The following is a 14,681-nucleotide window of genomic DNA, read 5'->3' on the forward strand; positions in this document are numbered from 1 at the left end:
CCATATTTGCCTTGTTTACCGTTGCAGATACATGCAAGCCCCAGGACAGGTCAGAAGAGCGGTCAGTACAAAATGCAGACTGCAGATTGCAGACTGCAGACTGGGTATAAAATGCAGACTGGGTATAAAATGCAGACTGAGACCAAAATTGGGTATAAAATGCAGACTGACAGCAAAATTCTCGTTTCGTGCAATAGGCGATATATTTTCATCGTTAACTCACCCCCCAGTCATGTAATCGCCTTTCCGAGTTCGTTTCCTTGCAATTTCCTCTCCATATGCATAGACTGTGGTCAGTCTATGTGAACAGTCCGTTTATTTGTTGCGCTGAAACATGACAACACGTTCGATCGTAGAGCCGCCATCTTGAATAATCCGAGCAAACCCGAACGATAGCGATTTCCTATTTCCGGATTATTCAAGATGGCGGCTCTACGATCGAACGTGTTGTCATGTTTCAGCGCAACAAATAAACGGACTGTTCACATAGACTGACCACAGTCTATGCATATGGAGAGGAAATTGCAAGGAAACGAACTCGGAAAGGCGATTACATGACTGGGGGGTGAGTTAACGATGAAAATATATCGCGTATTGCACGAAACGAGAATTTTGCTGTCAGTCTGCATTTTATACCCAATTTTGGTCTCAGTCTGCATTTTATACCCAGTCTGCAGTCTGCAGTCTGCAGTCTGCATTTTGTACTGACCGGTCAGAAGAGATGGTTACTCCAAGGTGGTACGTGTACGAATGACCAACAAATGTCCACTAACAAAGCATATATGAAAATAGACTCCCGAGTACGATATATGGCACGCAACAAAAATGTAACAACAAGCAGTTACCCATTTTAACCATTATTTAATTAGTTTTACATTGCCTAATTTACTTAGGTTAAAGATTAAGTTAAGCAGTTCATAAAGCAGGCTTACAATCCTTCATGCCGTGTAAGTGTTCGTCGTCTTGATCAACTTCCAATTCCAAACATCCACCGACTGAAGACCACAGCGCTTGGCTTTCTTGATTCATGGCTTTCTTTCCGTGTACACAAATTCTTCCGGAGGACTCCATAGTAAACTCTGAATTCTCTATCTTCTTCCTCTCTCGACTATCGTCTTTTTCTTCTCTTTCTTCTCTCCGCATATCGCAAGGTCAAAAGGTCATAGCCTCGTCACATCATAGCTTCCACAAGTTCAGTCAGCAAGCCACGAGGGTAAGCCCTCGGGCAAATCTCTTTTTGTACTTCTCATAAGCCAGCTTTTATACATTTACTTTAGTTATCTAGAATGTTCTATTTAACAATTGTTCCACGAGCGCGCGTTGGATATGAGATGATAGATAGCCAACGAGGCGCGTAGCGCCGAGTTGGCTATAACCATCTCATATCCAACAAGCGCGAGTGGAATAATTGTTTTATTAAAAACGTTAAATTAAATTATTAAATTTTCTTAAATTTTTAGCTCCCTTTTAATTTTATGCTGACACGTACGCTTACCATATTTGTAGATTATGGTATATTGGTTGATATACCATGATGGCGAAGCCAATAAAAAATCTTGAATTGCATTATCCAATGATCTAGTTTTCAATAATACTATTTATAGCGTATTACAAGTTGTACTATTTTTGGAAACTGCTGAGTCACATGAAAGAAGTTTCTGGAATATTACAGATTATAGATAATTCTAGAAAAGTCTGGGATTGCGTGACAGATTCAGTAAAAATAATTCGATCCTCGTAACAAAGGTCCTTAGTGTTCTCTACCGACCTAAATTGCCCCCCCCCCCTCCCCCAGCGAGTAAATTGGTTTAGTTTTATCCTTTCTATGTGTAATACGCATGACCTCGCATTTATCCGGATTGAAGTGCATTTGCCATTTATTTGCCCATATACGCAATCGATCTAGGTCACTCTGCAGGGCAGGGATATCAACATCTGGCGAACTGATTGTTCGGTAGATTTTAGTATCATCTGCATAAATCTTAACAGTAGATGTCAAATCTGTTGAGATGTCATTTATGTAGATGATAAACAAAATAGGGCCAAGAATTGTGCCTTTGGGCACCCCGGACTTCACTGACGTCCAATCCGAACACTTTCCTCTAATAACGCGTTGCATTCTGTTTGTCAAAAAATGTTTAAACCACTGCAGTAAAGGCCCATCTATGCCGTACCTATTTAGCTTAAGCAATAAACGCTCGTGTGGTACACCATCAAAAGCTTTGGACATGTCTAGAAAGATAACGTCAGTAGGTTTAGAACAATTTCTAGCTTTAGCCCAGTCATCTTAACAAGCTAACAACTGCAATAGAGTGGATTTACCGCTGAGGTACGCGAATTGATCTAGGTTGAAAAGATTTTGATCAGACCAAAAATCAACGACTCGATTCCTCACCACCTTCTCCGCGATTTTGCATAGAATACACGTTAGTGGAATCTGATGATAGTTCTCTCTAAGATTCCTATTACCTTTTTGTACACCGGTGTAATATTGGCATTTTTCCACATTGTTGGTAGCTGACCCAGCCAAAAAGATGTATTCAAAAGTAACGCTAACGGAGATGATAACACCTGACTACATTCTTTCAGAATCCGTGGCGATATGCCGTCTGGCCCTGGGGATTCATAGATATTTAAATTTTTCAGCATTTTTTTTATCTCTTCAGGGAAACAATAAATGCTGCATAAATTTCTGGTTAGTAACGTAATCAAAAACTGGAATGTTAGCTTGGTCCTCAACAGAAAATACAGACGAAAAATAATGGTTCATGCTATTTGCAATACTAATATCGTCATTTAGAAACTTATCGCTTACTTTCAAGGGTACTAGATCGCTTGATCCTTTTCTCTTGGATTTTACGTAATTCCAAAAAGGCTTAGGGCTAGTGTTCGATTTTAGCTCCTCAGTCAAATTGTTTATGTACTGCCATCGCGCAGAGTTGTATTTCTTTTTTAGCTGATTATTAAACTTACGATAATTGACCCAGTGAGACTCCATAGACGATTTTGTAGCCCTCTTGTAGAGTAGTTTCTTTTTTCGGCAAAGTTTCATAAGGTTGTTGTCAATCCATGGTGCATTTGTGGATCTTATAACTTTGTGTTTTGGAATACATTCGTCAACAGCCGATAGTAGTAGATCCGACCATGCAGACCAAACAAGGTCGATGTTGTCTTCAAGAAAAGCACAGTGCCAAGGGATGTAATTCAAGAGATTCCGAAGATGTTCCCAATCTGCCTTTCTGAAGGAATAGGCCAATTTCTCGGACCTACGATACCCGTTAGGGGATCTCGATCTCAAATGGAGGCTATTGAGTTCAGTATCCTTCAGATGTTTCTGCAGCGAGCGAGAAAAATGTTTTGTTGCTTGGGATTTCTTCTGATCAGTGTTCTCTGGTTCGAATTATGAACAAACAAACATGTCCATTCTCCTGTAACAACAGCAAAACGCTCTTATCTTGAATCAAATCTAAAAGCGGGGCTTATATCGAAGCGGACGTGAGGTTTGAATATTGGGGCGTATCACTTGGGGTATATTATCCGACATTCCCTAGTTTTATCAGGAGCCTATGTGATGGGCATATGGTATTTCGCGGACTGGACTGGACTGGACTAGTAAAACGTGGATTAGTAAAGCGCGGACTAGTAAAACGCGAACTAGTAAAACGCGGACTAGTAAAACGCGGACTAGTAAAACGTGGACTGGTAAAACGCGGACAAGTAAACCGCGGACTAATAAAACGTGGACTAGTAAAACCCGGACTAGTAAAACGTGGACTAGTAAAACGCGGACTAGTAAAACACGGACTAGTAAAACACGGACTAGTAAAACGCGGACTAGTGAAACGACAACAACAACAAAAACAATTTCATACGAAGGCGATCATAAGACTTAATGGCAAGCCAATTTAGTGAGTGACAATCCCTGTTTGACTTTTAAGCTGCAAATGGGTTTGACATGCACCAGATACAAACGAATTTATAAGTTTAGGCTAAGAAGGAATTTTATTAAGCACCAGTTCAAAATCCTAAAATACACTTTCGTCGTAAATTTCACGGGCAGAAACACAGGAATTCGATGAATAAAAGTCGCATTAAATCTCCTTGTGTCTAGATAGAAAGAGTCTCATTGACTTCTGCTTTTCGGTGGAAGAAAAACCGATTTACACACGCCATTACAGTAAACAAACTAGCAGACTGACAACTCCAAAACACATATTTGCATTCACTTACAATTTGACTTTCCGTGAAATTTTAAAACGGAGCAGAGGTAAATCTTCGAAGATTAATCGTCGTTGGAAATAAAAAATACTTTCCGTAAGATCTCTAACTGTTTTTCTTTTTACGAGAAAATCGTCGTATGATCATTTAACTCGTGTGTGTTTGTCATACCAGTACTGCTGTTTCTTCAAAAGCGTTTGCTTCTTTCTTCTTCAATTGACAGGTGTCACATCGTGACAGTTGCTTATCAAAAAAATGTTTCACAAATAAAAATGTTTCGGTCTGTACGGGATTCGAACCACCGTTTGTCAGTGGTTCGAATCCCGTACAGGCCTGATTTTTTTCAGGTCTGATTTTAGCTATTGCATAAATAGCGCTCTCTACTGCGAGGATCGGGCATCATACGTATCTAATACCCCAGTTCAAAATATATGAACTTCATATATACATTGTATCAGACATACAGATATTCATACTCAGGTAAGGGGAAAGATAGACATCTAGATAGACTAACAGAAAGATCATCAGACAGATAGGCAATTAAATAGCAGCACGATAGAGATGACTGACCAACCTACTCACTAGCGGACTCAATGACAGACGAACGAAATCGCTAACCACTAAACAAAAGAAAAAATTAGCATGCAATAAACCAAGTAAAACAGTTACCTTATTATTCACTGCGAGAACTTGCTTCAAAAAATTTACCTTCTTTTTCAATTCATGTGAAACCTAGGATAAATCAAAAGATTATCAAAAAACAGAACCTTTGCATGACAAGGGGAACATTACTGGATGTGTGGCCTGTACAAGTGATTCTTAATGTTACTTTCTCAATTGTTAATACACGTTTTAGTTACGTATGATGCACGATCCTCGCAGTAGATAGCGCTATTTATGCAACAGCGAAAATCAGACCTGAAAAAATCAGGCCTGTACGGGACTCGAACCACTGACCTCTTCGATACTAGTGCAGCGCTCTACCAATTGAGCTAACAAGCCAACTGGGAGCAGGCCGTTAAGTTGATTCGTAATAAACCCATGAAAGTGATAAATAAGATGCGATGAATATATGAAGTTCATATATTTTGAACTGCGGTATTAGATACGTATGATGCACGATCCTCGCAGTAGATAGCGCTATTTATGCAATAGCGAAAATCAGACCTGAAAAATATCAGGCCTGTACGGGACTCGAACCACTGACCTCTGCGATACTATTGCAGCGCTCTACCAATTGAGCTAACAAGCCAACTGGGAGCAGGCCGTTAAGTTGATTCGTAACAAACCCGTAAAAGTGATAAATAAGATACAATGAATATATGAAGTTCTGATTTTTTTTTTAAGGTCTGATTTTCACTATTGCATAAATAGCGCTATCTACTGCGAGGATCGTGCATCATACGTATCTAATACCGCAGTTCAAAATATATGAACTTCATATATTCATCGTATCTTACACGTTGTAGTGTAGAGTACCGCTGTCGAAACACACGCAATTGCAAGTAGTCTCCCTTTCGCAAACGACAAGCGAGCAGCGAGGCTGCATAACACTATCATAAAATAGTTCATACTGACTTCAGGGTCGACTCTTTGGAAAACAAAAGAATTAACGTGATGAAGAGCTACAAGGTAAAACAAAGAGGACCACCGCGGCCTGATAAAAAAAAATAATTAGCATGACATGGAAAATGCGACGCGCGTTTCCCCGCCAGCGGAAATATTTCAGAGGGGTTGGAGAGACTTTGGCGGGCTTTGCTAACCTCTCGCCGGTTCCCATTGCTTATGGACTAATATTTTCCCGTTGGTGAAGAAATGCTTGCGTGGGATATAACAGTAAAAGTTAGAGGCCTGTTCACAAGCTAATTAAAGGGCGGCGTCTATTTCAACACAATATTCGTTAAATTCCTTAGAGTAATAAAGGGAAATTATTCCTGGACCGATCACAGAGGGAAATAAAGTAAAACCAGAGCATTCCTGAATAACTTTCGACGCTCAATTCTAAAAGTACTCGATCAACATGTATTTCTGGACAAGAGCAAACCGTATTTGTCGCACTTACCTCACTATTTGGGTGGCAAGAGCTCCTAAATAGAGCGCCAGTAATGACTGGTTTTGTTCAACAGGATACAGGTATTCCTCCACAGGGATGGGTAGCTAAAGGAAACAGAGAATAATATCGCACTTGCCATCGAATTGTACATTTAAAGTCATATGGCAATCTTATACAAAATGGTTACTTTAACCCCCTTTCCAGGCAAGGTTTGGCAGAAAGCCGGATTTCCGTACAAAAAAGTGGAGAAATGTCCAGCAATAAGTGAAAAGTGTGAGTAAGAGTCAAAATACTTTGCAAAAACGGCAAGCTATAAAATAGTTTCATTTTGTAAATTTTATCGCCTTGAGTAGGGATCTTGAGGATGAACGACGGAAGTTCTATGCATTAGTGGTAGAGAATATAGAAGAGAAAAAGACATTAGGGGAGGAAAAAGTTGGTTATTTTAAAGCAAGAAAAAGGTGAAACCTTCTGTAGAGTTTGCAGCAACCATTTTATTTAGTTTACCTGGTCTAAGGGTATCGACAGAGCTGTTAATCCCAAACAGCGGTTCTGAATTTCATGTCGTGCTTCTGAGCCAAAAGTAAAATACCAAAAGAACCAAACAGAGCATCTCCAAAGGAGATCGCGGAGTACTGGGACAGAAGGGATGCGTACCTACAGGAGGCAAGGTCAAGGTCATTAGTTCATTGTTTTATTGTCAAAATTTGATTGGAGAGTTGATAATAATAAAAAGATATGTTAGAACACTGGAATTTCGTTCTTCTTTCTATTTTATCTTTCGTAGAGAAATATGGAGATTAGAATTTCGCAAAGCTGATTTGTCAGAGCGAAACAACCATTCTTCAGAACGTCATTTTACCGAGCGGAAAACACAGGTCCAAGAACTATGAACGACGACAATCACGGAGTAAAAGATCCCAGTCCAGATCCTGAGAGAAATAGCAAGGAAAACGGCTCGACCGAAATGGCGGGCGTTTTACTGAGCTTACAGAGCTCCCTCACACAACTCGTCCAAGCCTCGAAGGCTCAAACCGAAGCGTTCAATAGCCTGAGAGAAGACATTTTTCTGCAACCTGAGCCAAATGAAAAAGATACAGACGCAGAAACAGATGGGACTCCCAATTTATTGGACTTAGCCACGGCCACAAAGCAATTGCTCGACTCGAGCAACGGCCAAAGTCCAAAGTCTCAATGTAACACCTCGCGCCCTGACGAAGGGACAAAAAACGACTTCCTAGACAGCCTGACGCAGGCGTTGCTGCAAAAAATTAAAAAATCTCCAGATATTGAGGAGAAAATTGCCGTCTTGTAAACAATATTTTGACCGGAGAATTGTCACAAGATTCAGTGAAGGACCGAGGCGAAAAGTATCCGTCTCCGGCAAATTGCAAATACTTCACCGCAACTATGATGAATGAAGAAATTTGGGACCTGATGTCTCGAAAGAACAGGTCGGTGGATTTGGCTTTCCAACGTGTGCAGGAGCCACTCATTCATGGGTTATGTTCCCTAACAATCCTAGCCGACCGGCTATTTAAAAATTATTCCACGAGCGCGCGTTGGATATGAGATGATAGATAGGCAACGAGGCGCGTTGCGCCGAGTTGGCTATAATCATTTCATAGATCCAACAAGAGCGAGTGGAATAATTGTTTTATTAAAAACATTAAAAATTAAATTATTAAATTTTACTTAATTTTTAGCTCCCTTTTAATTTTAGGCTGACGCGTACGCTTACCATATTTGTAGATTATGGTATATTGGCTCTTATACCATAATGGCTAGGCCAATAAAAAGTCATGAATTGCAGTATCCAATGATCCAGTTTTTAATAATCAAAGATATTCAGAGCGCGAAAACCGTAGACGCGCGGGAGACCCTCAGACACGTGATGGACAGCATTGCGCTCTTTGGCCATGCAAATTGGAAGCTTAATATGAAACGGAGAGAGATCATTAAGCCTGATCTTAACCCACCTTAAACTAGATTGTGCAAGGAGGAAATAAAACCGACAACTAAATTGTTTGTCGATGATTTATCTAAACATCTTAAAGAAATGTCCAAATTGAAACGAGCCGGACAACAGATGCAGAAACTAACCACTGGATCAGCCCACACGTACACCGCCATAGCCTCAAGTCTCAAAAACCAACGGTCTACACCTTACGACCGACCACAAAACAATCGTTTCAATGCTTTCAAGCGCCGCCCTTTTTTAGGACATGGCGGGCATCAACTCAGACAACAACCAAAAGAACTCTCACAAGACACAATAGAGGATCAGGTAAGCGAAATAGTTCCCGCTACAAGTATACATTTAAACGACTTGCACAAACGGGTTGAACATTTTTGAGCAGGGCAAGTGAGACACCATCTGCCCTTTTGGGAATCATTAACTAATGACCCAGTTATCTTGGATGCCATAAAGCATCACCATATAGAGTTTGAGGCGGAGTACCCAACACAGACAGTTCACCGCCTCCCGGTTAGCTCAATGGATAGAGCGCTGGACTGTTGTGCGGGAGGTCGAGGGTTCGAGCCCCGGCCGGACCAACACTCAGGGTCTTAAAATAATTGAGAAGAATCTGCTGCCTTTCTATAACATCAAGAAATGGTTAGATATTCTAGTCTTCTCGGATAGGGACGAATAAATGGAGGTCCCGTCTCCTGCAGGGTTGGGGTAGGAGACGTTAATTTCCCACACACGAGATTACTGTGTGATGGATGTCCTCCCCTGGGGTGGGATGGGTGGGAGGGTGGACTAGCACGAATGGTTCCTATGTTCCTTTCTAGTCCTTCCCCACTGCAAAACTTAATGCAGTGAAAATGGACTAAATTAAATTAAATTAAATTAAATTAAAATTAAATTAAATTAACCTAATAAAATCAATTTCTCAGCTGCTGAAATCATGATTATTGACGCAGAAATTGCTAAGTTTGTTAGCAAAGAAGTTCTTCAGGTTACCAACTGTGTACCTGGTGGTTTTATTTCAAATATCTTCATTCGTCCTAGGAAGGATGGTGCTTTTCGGATGATCCTCAATCTGAAACCGCTTAACAAGTTTGTCGATTACCACCAGTTCAAAATGGACACATTTCATACTGCCCTCAAGCTCATCCGACCTGGATGCTTTATGGCATCTGTAGCTCTCAAGGATGCCTATTATTCCATTCCCATAGCAGAGGACGACAGAAAGCTCCTCATGTTTCAATGGAAAGGGAAATACTATCAGTTTACATGCTTACCTAACTGTCTATCATCTGCCCCCAGGATTTTTACTAAAATCTTCAAACCGGTCTATGCCCGATTACGTTTGATTGACCATACATGTATGGGACATATCGATGACTCCTTACTTGTTGGTCAGAGTTTCGATGCATGTCATAGAAATATAGCAGATACTGTTTGTTTGTTTACTAACCTTGGCTTCACTATCCACCCGGTGAAGTCTGTGCTCCAGCCCTAGCAAAAAATAGATTTTTTGGGTTTTGCACTGGACAGTAGCACTATGACCGTAACCCTCACAGATGCCAAAGCCATGAAGGTCAGATCTCCTCGTCAAAACTTGCTGCTCCAAAAAACAGCCACTATACGCAGTGTCGCAGAGGTCATAGGCTTCCTTGTTTCTGGCTTTCCTGCTGTCGAATTTGCTGAAATGCACTATAGGCATTTGGAGCTTGACAAAAATTGTGCACTCCGTGCCAACAAAGGCAACTTTGATAGCACTATGACCTTGTCTGCCCAGTCTAAGACCGAATTGACGTGGTGGATAGTTAATGTCCTAACTGCATCTAAACCCATTCGCCACGGCAACCCTGACCTCAGTCTTACTACTGATGCCTCAAAATTGGGTTGGGGAGCCGTCTGTGGAGAAACCTCCACAGGGGGATTTTGGAGTCTTGAGGAACAAAGATACCACATAAACTTTCTTGAATTGAAAGCCGTTTTATTGGGTCTGAAATCCCTTTGTGGTGCTTTCAGTGAGAAACACATTCTCGTTCAGACCGATAACACCACTGCTGTAGCATACATAAATGCAATGGGAGGTATTAAATCAATACCATGCAATGAAATAGCAACTGTTATATGGGACTGGTGTCTAAACCACAACATCTGGCTCCGTGCCACCCATATCCCCGGGTCTTAAAATATTCAAGCTGACAAGGAATCCAGGGTACTCAAAGAGTCTACTGAATGGTCCTTGTCCCAGGAGGTTTTTAATGCTATACAGGAACGGTGGAGCAGGTTTAACATTGACCTGTTTGCCTCTAGACTTAACTTTAAGGTCCCTCAATATGTTTCATGGAGACCTGACCCTGGGGCACAGTTTATTAACGCTTTTCTCATGAATTGGAAACCTTATTACTTTTATGCTTTCCCGCCCTTTAGCCTCCTTGCTACCTGCCTACAAAAGATAGAGCAGGATCAATCAACAGGAATCCTCATTGTGCCAATGTGGACAACTCAACCTTGGTTTACAGTCCTCTTGCACCTTCTGATCGACCACCCCTTAACACTTCCCCAGACCGACAATCTTCTGTTCCTGCCCCACTGCAATGCAACTCATCCTCTCAGCAGACGGTTGCAACTAATGGCTTGCAAAGTATCAGGGAGTCCTTCCAACAGAGAGATATTTCAAGCAAAGCTACCAGCATCATCCTGCAGTCTTGGTCAACTGGTACCCAAAAACAATATGCCCCATATATCAAGCAATGGCATGACTTTTGTTCTCAACGGGAAGTTAATTCGTACAGTCCACCTTTAATTACAGTGCTGGATTTCCTAGTCAGCTTGCATGAACAAGGCATATCGTAAACTACCATAAACACAGCAGGAAGTGCTCTGTCAGCTATTATTCTTCCCACTGACAATGTCAACCTAGGAAACCACCCCATTGTCTCCTGCTTCATGAAAGGCATCTTCAAGAACAACCTACCTGCCCCACGTTATCACACTACATGGGATCTTAGCCCAGTCCTTTCTTATTTGTCATCGTTGTCAAAGCCAAATCAATCTAGTCTGAAAACGTTGACTCTGAAGTTAGCGATGCTAATTGCACTTGTTTCAGCACAACGAGGGCAGAGCCTCCATATGCTAGACATCCAGTTCATGAAATAAGGGACAGCTTTTTTGAGTTTGCTCTCCCAGAGCACATAAAACAAAGCCGACCGGGATATAAAGTACCATAAGTGCTTTTACAAGCCTTCCCTGCAGACCAATCTCTCTGTGTATTTATCCACCTGAAAGAAAATCTGAAGAGGAACAAGTGTTTGAGAGGTACTGAGACAAAGCTCTTCATTAGCCATGCAAAGCCACATCACCGTGGTTCTCGAGATACCATATCAAGGTTGGATTCATTCTGTAATGGCAGAGGCTGGTATTGATGTCACCACCTTTAAACCTCACAGTACAAGAGCAGCAGCAGCAGCAGCAGCAGCATCGAAAGCTAAAAATGTATCTGTACCAGTGAAGGAGATTTTAGACACTGCTGGCTGGTCTTCAGAAAGGATATTTGATTGCTTCTACAATGAACCCTTTCAAAAGGCTGGTGGTTTCGCTACATGTGTACTCACAATTGACTAACTAGAGTTGGACTTTGCTATCCCCCCCGTAGTGAGGGGGAATAGCAAAGTCACAGTAGGTGACTCGTAGAATTCCAATCACACTTTATCTTACAGGTAAGTCTCGTTTAATTTTACAATTTTTACCAACTTAACAGCACAAAAGACAAGGCTCAATCTCGAAAGTGTTTCTCTCCTTCAATCCCTGAGAGCCCTTTCGTTCTCAGCTCTAGGCTATCACGTCACATAGTAACTATTTGAACATGTCAATCAAAAACAACAATAACTAAAGGCATGCAAATCTAAAACATTCTTGAATCTCTCGCTACTTTCGACAGGCAGTTTTGCCAATTTGGCCACTAATGGCAGTTTTGCTATTAGGGCCACTGATGCCAGTGTTTCCATTTTAGCCACAAGTGGCACTTTTGCCGATTTGGCCACTAGTGGCAGTTTTGCCATTTTGACCACTGGTGGTAGTTTTGCCATTTTGACCACTGGTGGTAGTTTTGCCATTTTGACCACTGGTGGCAGTTTTGCCATTTTAGTTATTAGCGGCAGTTTTTACCATTTTGGCCACTACTGGCAGTTTTGCCATTTTAGCCACTTATGGTAGTTTTGCCAATTTTGCCACTACTGGCAGTTTTGCCATTTTAGCCACTGGCGGCAGTTTTGCCAATATTGGCCAGTAGTGGCAGTTTTACCATTAATATTTTTTTCAGCCACCAGTGGCAGTTTTGCCAATTTGACCACTTGTGGTAGTTTTGCCATTTTAGTTATTAGGAGCAGTTTTCGCCATTTTGGCCACTACTGGCAGTTTTGCCATTTTAGCCACTGGTGATAGTTTTGCCAATTTTGCCACGGCAGGCAGTTTTGCCATTTTGGCCACTAGTGGCAGTTTTACCATTTCAACCACTAGTAGCAGTTTTGCCATTTTGACCACTGGTGGCAGTTTTGCCATTTCAGCCATTAGCAGCAGTTTTTGCCATTTTGGCCACTACTGGCAATTTTGCCATTTTAGCCACTGGTGGCAGTTTTGCCATTTTAGCCACTAGTGGCAGTTTTGCCATTTTGACCACTTGTGGCAGTTTTGCCATTTTTGGCCACTAGTGGAAGTTTTGCCATTTTTGGCCACTAGTGGAAGTTTTGCCACTTTGGCCACTAGTGGAAGTTTTGCCATTTTTGGCCACTAGTGGAAGTTTTGCCATTTTTGGCCACTAGTGGAAGTTTTGCCATTTTGGCCACTAGTGGAAGTTTTGCCATTTTTGGCCACTAGTGGAAGTTTTGCCATTTTTGGCCACTAGTGGAAGTTTTGCCATTTTAGGCACTACTAGCAGTCTTACCATTTTGGCCATGTGTGGCTGTTTTGCCATTTTAGCCACTAGTTGCGCTTTTGCTATTTTCAATACTAGTCATGGCAGTTTTGCCAACTATAGCACTGCTGGCAGTTTTGCCAATTTTGCCACTAGTGGCAGTTTTGCCATGTTAGACACTTGTGGTAGTTTTGCCAATTTTACCACTACTGGCAGTTTTTCTCTTTTGGCCACTAGTGCCAGTTTTTTCATTTTACCCAATAGCGGCAATTTTTCCATTTTGGTTACTAGTGGCAATTTTACCATTTGGCTATTAGTGGCAGTTTTGCCATTTTGGCCACTAGTGGTAGTTTTGTCATTTTGGCCACAAGTGGCTGTCTTGCCATTTTCGCCACTTGTGGCAGTTTTGCCATTTTGGCCACAGGTGACTGTTTTGCCACTTTAGCCACTAGCGGTAGTTTTGCTTTTTTGGCCACTAGTGGTGTGATATCATCCTTGTAGCCTGTGGTGAATGAATTAGCCATTCACGCACAGTTCACCTTTATCTGATACAGACAGTGTAGCAAAGTAATGAAGTTGCCTCATCGTAATTTGCTCAATATGCATTTGAAAAATAGAATATTCGTCACTAAAGCGTATATTTCTATATTCTTAGAATTTAATTGCATAACACAATTTGACATGTTGTACTGACTGAGATAACATAACTGTCAAGTCTGTCGTGCGCTCAGACAACAATTTGATTTATGCACTACAGAAATGAGAGCATTTTAGCTAAGTGACTAGCCTTTCCTTGAAAAAAAGGTTTTTAAAACAATGGGTCTTCGTTTTAGACCAGTGGGTCTTCGTTTTAGGCCACAGGGTCTTCGTTTTAGACCACAGGGTCTTCGTTTTAGATCACAGGGTCTTCGTTTTAGACCACAGGGTCTTCGTTTTAGACCAATGGGTATTAGGTCTTCGTTTGCGACACCTGTAACTCCATAAATAATAAGAGAGTGATGGACTTGTTTATCACAATTAGATACCACTGTGGAAATTCCATGCCACGCCCGGCAAGTATAAGCGAACTGTTGCCATTTTAGTAAGTATTCCCTTCATGATCAGTGAGCAATCAATGTAAAACTGTGAATTTTTTTCTCTCTCCTCTATTTACCCCTCCTGTTCTGGGAAGCATCGCGTATGGCCTTAGAAAGATGCAGTTACCCCCAACTGGGTTGTGAATTTAAGCAAATAAACTTTAGCTTTCAGATACTGTTGTTTGCGTTATTTTTGTTCTCTGGTAATGATTTTCAAGCCATTTCATTGAGCATTAGCAGAGTTCTCGTCCCATTCTAATTCTTCCTTGTACAGGCATTACAGTGATGAGTCGAGCTCAGCTAAAACTCAACCAAATGACCTAAAATTCTATCAAAGAACAAAACAAAAGTAACACAAACAACACTATATAGAGGTTGAAGCTTATTTGCTTTATTATTTACAGAGTTACAGAGCCCTCAAGCGCCTCCCTTGTGGAGTTACCAGGGTACATTGGCATC

General features: G+C 41.3%; 1 pseudogene; it reads left to right on the top strand.

Annotated features, from left to right (window-relative positions):
* The first annotated feature begins 7,160 nt into the window (after positions 1-7,160).
* On the top strand, positions 7,161-9,741 carry LOC148727969 (uncharacterized; annotated as a pseudogene).
* The last annotated feature ends 4,940 nt before the right edge of the window (positions 9,742-14,681 follow it).

This window comes from Stylophora pistillata, chromosome 6 (genome assembly GCF_964205215.1).
Source record: "Stylophora pistillata chromosome 6, jaStyPist1.2, whole genome shotgun sequence".
In the NCBI taxonomy this organism is placed as follows: Eukaryota; Metazoa; Cnidaria; class Anthozoa; order Scleractinia; family Pocilloporidae; genus Stylophora; species Stylophora pistillata.